The sequence below is a fragment of the Dipodomys ordii genome, unplaced genomic scaffold (assembly GCF_000151885.1).
Source record: "Dipodomys ordii isolate 6190 unplaced genomic scaffold, Dord_2.0 Scaffold124, whole genome shotgun sequence".
NCBI lineage: Eukaryota > Metazoa > Chordata > Mammalia > Rodentia > Heteromyidae > Dipodomys > Dipodomys ordii.
The window spans coordinates 3,424,740-3,433,538 of record NW_012267340.1 but is presented as its reverse complement, the minus strand read 5'-3'; the positions used below and the strand labels follow the sequence as shown (position 1 = coordinate 3,433,538).

Sequence of the window (8,799 nt, the reverse complement as noted above, 5' to 3'; positions counted from 1 at the left end):
GGTCCGGCTGCCCGGCCCGCCCCGTCGCCCGCCCGGCCCCACTCTGCAGAGGGGCTCATAGGCCCCGAGGTTCTGCCGTGGGGAGCGCCCCTCGCCCCTGCGCCCGGGCCTAAGTGGCCATCCCATCTGGGGGTGCCCACGTTGAAGACCTCTCCCGGGTTGTGAGGCTCAGCTGCCCCCTGGGGTTCTCGCGGCCCAAGAGGACTGGGGAGCTGGGCCAGGGGAGCGGTCGTGGCGTCAGGAAAACTGGTAGCGAAAGACTCCTGGTAGTGTTCCTCCAAGAGCTGGGCCCCTTCGTGGTGGAGTCCATCCGTGGGTTACCGCGGGCTGCTTTTGTTTAAAGGTCGAGAATATACAGTACAAGGGAAAAGGACAGGAAAAAAAGAGAAAAAGCACGCGTCGCACACAGGACGAGGATTGTTTAGTGAAACTTTTGGCTTTCCGTTTAGATAACACAATTAAAAACAAATCAACTTTAGGAGCTGAGACTTGCTGGTTGCCTGCCCAGGCTTTTCACTCAGTTGAATCCAGGTTTGAGGGGCAGTGGTGGGACCTTGCGCAGGTCACACTGTGATCTCTCAGAGCCGCTGGGGCTGGGGCCAGGCGCTGGAGATGGCCCTGGTCTGCAGGAGGCAGGCCTCAACTTACCGCAGGTCTTCCATATATGCTGATGACAGTAATATGCCAGAACACGAAATCCAGCAGCCAGTCACATGAGCTCCGTGCACCTTTTTCATTTTCTAGATCGTGTTGTGGAGATGATGGAGGAGTCAGAACTGAGGATTTCCAAGTGATTTCTTTCAAAGCACGGAATCGAACTCTTAAGGCGGGTCTGGCCTAACTGAGGTAACTAAATTCATGTCTCTAATTTTTAGTCTACATGAAATAAAAGAAACTATTGCTTGGGGGGACTTGGGAGACTGCCCCCCCCAAAAGCATGGGATTTATGATAGTGATCCACCAAGTTTGGGGGTTACAAAGGCTCTCAAGAGAGCCATATAAGTATCACCCACGTCCCCCTCAGGATCTGTGTCTCATGCCAGCTGTGGGAGCTTTAGCCCTAACCTCGTAATACACCTCTGGCATCTCTTAGCTGGATACGTAACTTCAGGCTTGGGATTGAAGCGAGGCTGGGATGTGGGTGCAGTTGCTGGGTCAGGCAGTCAGCCCCTGCCAGCTGTGGGGTGAGCGCAGTGCAAGTCACTGAGCATGCGCTCCACACAAAGTCCCAGTAACTGCCACCGTTGTGTCTAGCATGGCCGCCGCTGGCGCTCTCTGGCAGCATGTGAAAGGGCCGGTAATGTACTACTACTCAGCACCAGTGAGCGACAGATGAGGAAGACTGAAATGCGAAAATGGAGACAGGTCTCAAGGTGCTTGCATCTCAACCCGTATTTATGGAACGATTTCTGTTATCTAGCCACCAAGCTCAACTCCAAAGAGACAGGGTCCAGCTCCACCCCTGCGCCTGTCCCTGCTTCTCCAGCAGTCCTGCCGATAGCCACGGTCTCAGAAACAGAGTAGGGTCGCGGTCACTTCAGGGCTTTTTTCTCTCCGTCCAGTTCATTTCTTCTCACATCTGCTCCCACCCATCTGTTATATGTAGGCTTTTGACTTAACAACAATAGTAGTGTCTTCTCTGAATTCCTTTGTTTTCCACTCAGCAATTGTTTATTGAGCTTGGCATTGAAATTGATTATTGTGTTTTTAACAATTGTATTGGTCATATTCAGTCTCTTAGCAAGGGATTATTTATTCAACTGTTAGCAATTTTTCTGTTGTTCAAATGTTAAGAATATCAGCTCCAAAGATGTTGGAGTCTGATTCTGGGAGCTTCCAGGTAGATGTATAGGAAAGCCATTTTCAAAATATTAAATATTTATAATTCTCTTATATTTTTTTCATTAATATTGCCTCTGGAGGCCTTGGTATTTGTATACTTAAACCACAAGCAGAGGAGAAAAAAACGCAATTAAGACCCAAGGGCTTTCTTTGATGCAGAAATACTCTCCTCTTTTAGCTTTGTAGAACACAGTAAAGCAATTGAAGAAATACTTTTGTTTGGCTTATAAAATAGAAAGTTGGAGATTGTTCTGTCAATTGCACTAAGCAGTTGATACCAGATTTTAAGATCTGAGCGCTTCTGGTAATAACTTACGTCCTAAATAAGGGCAAATGAGATGTTGCTTATGACCCTGTAAACTTCAGCCGTTCTGCGTTACATAGCTAACAGTGACTGAGCACCTACTCGAAGCATGGCACCATGCTAACCAGACTGGAGAACAGTAAAAAGCTGGCCCCTTCCTCTCAGATACGCGGTTGAAAATAGAAAATGTACAGAAATATCCACTCAGTGAGTGCAAAAAGAAGGCATTGTGGTCATTGAAAATAGGAGGAATAAAGGGAGGTGGACAGTGTGGAGAGTGTGTAGGGAAGGGTGGAGTCCACCCGAGTTAGAATGGGTCCACGCAGGGTCCTCCTAGAATCACACTGGAGAGTGCTCAGCACTGAACAGGACTGCTCGTGAATGCCTAGGAAATCAGACTGTGTGTCATCAAAGGCATTGGGACAGGGGAGCGGCATGGCTGTGATTTAAGAGCCCGCTCCTGTGCCTGGCTTGGGGAGCTCGGGAGGAGAGGCAGGGAGGCCCCGTGGAAGCCCCCTGCAGTCCTCTGAGGAAAAGAAGGGACGGGCGGGCCACGCGTGGCTGAGCGCATTCAGGATGGTGGACGGCATGCAGCCATGTTTGTACAGATCTGGCTCTCACCCCTGCAGCGGCCTGCCGGCTGTCCCCACATCCAGGCCGCCTCCCTGGCCGCACGGTGAGGTACGGGATAAACTCTCATTCCTGGTGTTACTGCAACTTGGGAATTTTTTTTTTTTTTTTTTGAGAAGAAGCAAGCCAGAGATAAAGTGCACACTGACTGGAATTTGTCCTGTGAATATTTATGGCGTCCCAGCAAGGACCCTCCCCCGCATCCTCCACAGCTTCACACCCTGTCCCCATGTGCTGTCAGTGTGCTGCCGCAAGCTTTTGAGTATGGGAACCCTGGTGGATTTCCGCGCCAGGATCCATCAGCTGCTGCCCCGCAGAGTGGTCACGGTGGCTGTGCTGGGTAAATGTGCCCAGTGGAGGTGTGTCGAAACACTCCTTAGGGATTACCCAGAGGCACTCAGTTGCTGCTTGTTGCTTAAATCCAGGGGCTGGGGCCGAGACCAGACCCCCTGCAGAGGTAGATTTAGGGAAAGGTCAAAAGCCTGAGTCTTAATCCCAGATGTGCAAGGAAACTGAATTTAAGGAGGGGGGGCAGCATTTATCCACTTGGGGAGAAATGAACATCCTTAGAATCGGTCAACAGATGACAAAATGGGGGCGGGAACACAGGTGGGATTCTCAGAGTTTATGGCCACAAAGAACCTTGGAAGTAAACCCACCCAGCCAGCGTCTTCACCGTCCAGAAGTCAGGACCTGCTCAAGTCACAGACCGCAGCGAGCGTCCCCCCCTTCTCTCCCCCCCCCCTCTGCCTCCCCAGGCTGCTGCAGCAGGGAGGGTGGGAGGGAGCAGCAGCATTGAAGCTGGAAGGGGCTGGAACGTGGGTTTGGAGAAAGCTGAACACAGCACACAGTAGGCAACGGGAGGCAGAACTGGCACACTCAGGTCTTTCCCCTTAAGATAGTCAAGAAAATGCCTTTTTAAGCTGGGAGAGGCAATTTAAAACAGGCTGTTTCCCTATTTAAAAAAATTTTTTTTCTGTGAACTAGGGGTATAGCTCATTTGGAGGAGCCTTTGTCTGACATATGTGAAGCCTTGGCTTTTATTCCCAGAACTGCCAATGATAAAAGCATTTTTCCTCTCTTAAATTTATTTAAAAACAAAACTACTATGCAATGCTGTCGCTTAATAATGAGAAGAGCAATGGCCCACGCCTGCCATCCTAGCCACTCGGGAGGCTGAGATCGAGAGGATTGAGGTTCAGGGCCACCCAGAACAGAAAAGTCAGAGAGACTCCATCTCAGTGGGAAAAAATACTGAGTATGGTGCCATTCTCCTGCCATCCCAGCCACCATAGGATTGTGGTCCAGGTACATACACACCATGGCAGGAAATAAGACCCTGTCTTAAACATAACCATTAAAAAAAAAAACAGCAGTCCAAGGCCTATCTAGCAAGTGTGAAGCCCTGAGTTCAAACCCCAGTACCATCAAAACCAGTGATGTTCCATTTACACACACACACACACCCCTGTGTGGGTCACACACGTGTGCATCCATCCCAGAGCACCCTCATGTCAGCAATCCATGGGCCATGTGAAGTCCTGCAAGGGTGTTCTCAGTGCACCAGTCCAGAGAGGCAGGTGCTTGTGCAAGGTGAGCCAGATGTGGGCTGCTACTTCCTGTTTTGTGAGTTAGATGTTATTTCTAGGCCCTGTTTTATTGGTGGTTCTTCCCCCCCCCCCCGCTAACCCCCCTTCACGTGTTAGAACAACATCTGACTATTTTTAGGGATGGTTCCAATTAGGTAATAAGATCACCGATTCCGAAAAGCAAAGCCGAGTACATGTGTTCAGAATGGACTCACCATTGGGGTGAGCCTGCAGATAGCCAGCCAGCTCTGAGGGGAGGGTGATTGGCACCCAGAGGCAGATGAGGATTTCCTTTCTAAAAGCTTGCTCAGCGTGTGTTAGTGTGTGTGTTCTGTCTTGGTGTTCCTGGCCCGAGCTCAGGGCCTCCGTCAAGGGCCTCGGTGCTGTGTTAGATGCTCACCCGCGGAAGAGGCTGAACTCCCAGAGTCACACCTGTTACCCACCCACACCCCTGTACCATCTCCTCCCTTCCTTTGGCTTTGAAGGGAGGAGAGGAAGGACCACATTGAGAGAGCAGAGACACTCAGGGTAGATTGCAGACGCTGCTGTAGCTGACACGGGACGTGAAGCCTTGGCTGGGGTTTTACCAAGAAGTTGGAGACCCCGCCCACCCGCAGGGCAAACCCTGACCTTTCCCTGTTTCTGTTCCTTGCAGTTCTGGGGTGTCTTTGGCCACCACCCTATAAGGTGGGGTTTTGCATGGAAGTCTGTGTCATAAAACCTGCACAACAAGGTTTTCCTAAAGGGAAATGCACTTCTAAGTCAACTTCTGACCCTGCTGTCTTAAACATTTAATTTCTCCATATTTGTTTTTGTTTTGGACATTTTCAGGTGGCCAATTAAGAGCTTTTTGCCACATTTGAATAATCTATTTTAAGGCTTTCTATTTATAATGAGTTTCTGGTAAGATGATTTGTCTCCTTGCTATTTTAAGAAACACTTATCAAGGCCTTTCTTTCTTTCTTTCTTCCTTTCTTCCTTTTATGAAGTTTAAATAAGAGTCTTTTTTCCGACCAGCAGCTACCTTACATTAAAAATGACATAGTTTTCCCTCCTCGCTCAGAGAGAATAATGAAACTTCTAATGATTAATCCTTGTTGTAGTCAACGAACAGATAACTCTGCAGGCACAATTTACGGTACCGGTGGAAAAAGAAGGTTCTGTGTGTGTCTACAGATAGTTGCTGTGTGAAAAGTAGGGGGATGTCTGTGTGTCCCGCAGGCTTCAAGGCCCCTGGTCTGGCTGTGCAGCCTCCTGACCCAGTGGCCATTTTCTGAGAGCGGAGCAGGCTTGCTCCCCCCCTTCCCCCCCCTTCTCAGGAGCATTTGTTTTCTAAAATGAAAGCTAGCTCTCAAGCCGTCTATTCTGGACATCATTCTAGACACGCATATTTAAAACATCCTCTTCCTAACCAGCATTGTGTAGGTTTTCTCTGTGGTGGATTTGAGTTTTCTTTGGAGATTTTTCCTTTTCCATTCTGAGTGTGTGTGTGTGTGCGCGCGCGCGCACACACACACACACACAAATATATACAGTTTTTTTATTTGTAAACCACAGGTAACTCCACAAGTGAGCAGGGAAATTATTGTCCCATCAGCGACCTATATCCCCTTTCCATTAAATTACTGTGAGGGGGGATTGGAAACTGCTGAGTGGAAACCGGCTCATTCCTTTTCTGTCCTCTGCTCCCAACCACGTTCCGTCTAAATCGTGCTTCCATTGGTGAGCCCGCTTCTTTGGCCTTTCTGTGCCTCTCTCCTTCACCCTGTCTGGTAGGCAGCTCTGACAGTCAATCATCGGCTTCCCTGAACCCCAGGAAGGGGTGGCTCTCCCGGTCCTGCTGGCCTCCCTCCAGCGGTCACAGCACTGCCGGCCGTGCCTTCCGGCCGCACACGTGGAGGGGGTTCTGGGATCTGGGATGAAGCAGCCCGCATGCAGGCAAAGTGCATGCCTGGTAAAGCAAACCTCCCAGGCCCGGGTGGTGTCTGAGGTAGGTGGGAGGCTGCTGCTGTCCGTGGCGTGGGGGGTGAGGGCAGAGAGCCCAGCAGCCTCCTCCAGTCAAGCCAGTCCCCAAGAATGACGGACCTTCACCGTTCTCCGGCCTGGAGGGGCTGGCGAAGGGTCCCCATAACAGTTCCAGAGCAGAGCCCAGCTTCCTAGAACTGACTACCTCTGATCATGGGCTAGTGAGGGCTCCGGGTGGGGCTGGGAATCTTGGTGGGTATGCCGGATTGTGCTGACTTCTCGTTTGGAAGCCCTGGTGGATGGACTCCACTCCTGTACCCCACCTCCTGGGGTCCTATTTGTGTGATACAGAAGTAGAACATGACACTGTACACTCAGACTAATGTGACCCTGTGCTGGGCTGTGGAGGAAACCAAGGTATGGCTCTGTACCCACCGCGTCCCGCTGCAATTCCTGCAAGTGACGGGCTCGGGCTGCACAGGCAGGATAAGACAGCCACTAACCAGGATAACTGTTCATACGAAGAGCTTTCCCCTGATGCCTGTGAATAGTGTGTCTAAGGCCCTAAATCACAAGACCAGGGCTTTCATTCCCCCGGGTTGATGTTGGGCCATGCTTGATTGTTCCTTCTCTGAAATGGAAGCATTATTTCCTAAGTGCACGAGGTGGCCCGAGATGGGAGGTGGTATGACCATGATGGATAAATGGTCCAGGACCGACGGGAATAAAGCCACTGCTCCTGTTCCTGTTCTGAGCACGGGTGCAGTGGAACTTTGGGAGTAGCTGGAGTGGGGAAGGGAGTGGCTGGTCTGCAGGCCCTGAGATAATCACAGACTGCTGGAACTCCACGGCGGGGCAGGGCATAAGGATGCGGCTGGAGCCTGAGAGGGACAAACCTGTGGAGTGACTTAGGACAGGGAGGGAATGGAGAAGAACGTTTAGAGAACGAATCTTGTCCAGTTTATGGAAACAACTGGGTGGAGAGATCGCAACTGGTCACGATTTTGCATTGTCACCCATAAGCAGGTGACTTAAGCCAGAGATCACAGAGTGGTTCCAAGGAGTTGACACCTTGGTCTTTTAGGCCATTCCCAACAACACAGAGAAAGGAGCAGATACAGTCTTACAGGAGCCTGTAAGGAAAGGTGCCCTGTGGCTCATGCCTGTAATCCCAGCTACTCAGGATCTGAGGATCCCAATACAAAGCCAGCCCTGATGGGAAAGTCTGTGAAACTCTTCTCTGCAAAAAGCAGAGATTTGTGGCTCTAGTGGTAGAGTGCCAGCCATGAGTGGGGAAAAGCTCAAGGATACCGCTAAAGCTCTGAATTCAAACCTTATTGCTGGGGAAAAGGAGGGGGGGAGAGAGAGAGGGGGAGAGAGACATACATTCTGGGGCAGAATGTTGAAAAAGAATGTTCCTAGCAAAGAGACAAACGGCACATGGTCTTCCTGATAAGTGGATGTTAAATTCAAAATGTAAGGTGATATGACAAAATTAACAAGACTTAAGAAACAAAAAACTTCCACTTATCTGGTCGAATCACTACTAAATAACCCTATGCTGCTGATCACGTATATGGTATAGATGTGCACACCAGAGGGAAACCAGGAGGACGACACAGAACTAGAGGGAATCAGGGAAAAACATACAACAGCGGGACCCATCAGCCGCACTGGACATTGACCAAAATGAACTAAGCAAGTCAATGGCAGCGATGGGAGGGAGGGAACAAGTGGGAAAGAGGGAACAGCTGATGCTATGCAAAACAAAAGAAATGTACACATCACCCAATGTGGAAGAAATAACTGTATTGCAAAGCTCATAGAACTCATAAATGTTATAGACCATGATAGACAATTTGCCCCATGAAAGTTAGAATGTGTTTGTGACTTTAACTAAGCATCACTATCCTACATTTGGGAAATTATGTAACCACTTAATCACAATAAAGAATTTGAAAAAAGAAAAAGAATGTTCCCATCTAAAACAGACATATCACCTGGTAAGCACCCAATACCCTAGCTTTGTTTTTATCCCTAAAGTTAGAGCCAAATTTTAATAGCCCTCTAACATAAGGGGAAAAGAACACAAAAATGGAAATTTACCGGTGGTCTAAATATGTGTCACAAACAGATTATTTTGGCTTTTCCCACTAGACATTTTTTTTTACCAGAACAGCTAATAAAGTCACCATGAGAGGTTTTTATTTAAATTGTTCGTGCCTTTTTGCATAGGCTTAGGAGAAATGCTAACTCTGCCTCTAAAGAAAGAAAAGAAAGCTGGGCGCTGGTGGGTCACGCCTGTAAATCCTAGCTACTCAGGAGGCTGAGATCTGAGGATCTCGGTTCAAAGCCAGCCCAGGCAGGAGAGACTGTGAGACTCCTATCTCCAATAAACCACCAGAAAACCGGAAGTGGTGCTGTAGCTCAAGTGGTAGAGCACTCGCCTTGAGCTGAAGAGCTGAGGGA

At 49.4% G+C, this 8,799-nt stretch overlaps 1 protein-coding gene across 1 annotated transcript in view; it reads left to right on the top strand.

Moving 5' to 3' along the window:
* Zbtb38 (zinc finger and BTB domain containing 38) overlaps window positions 1-8,799 on the top strand; it is a 50,515-nt gene that overhangs the window by 28,682 nt on the left and 13,034 nt on the right. Inside the window, exon 5 of the mRNA XM_013029891.1 lies at window positions 745-846. The gene's annotated coding sequence lies outside the window, so the exon portion shown is untranslated. The remainder of the gene's footprint in view (window positions 1-744; window positions 847-8,799) is intronic.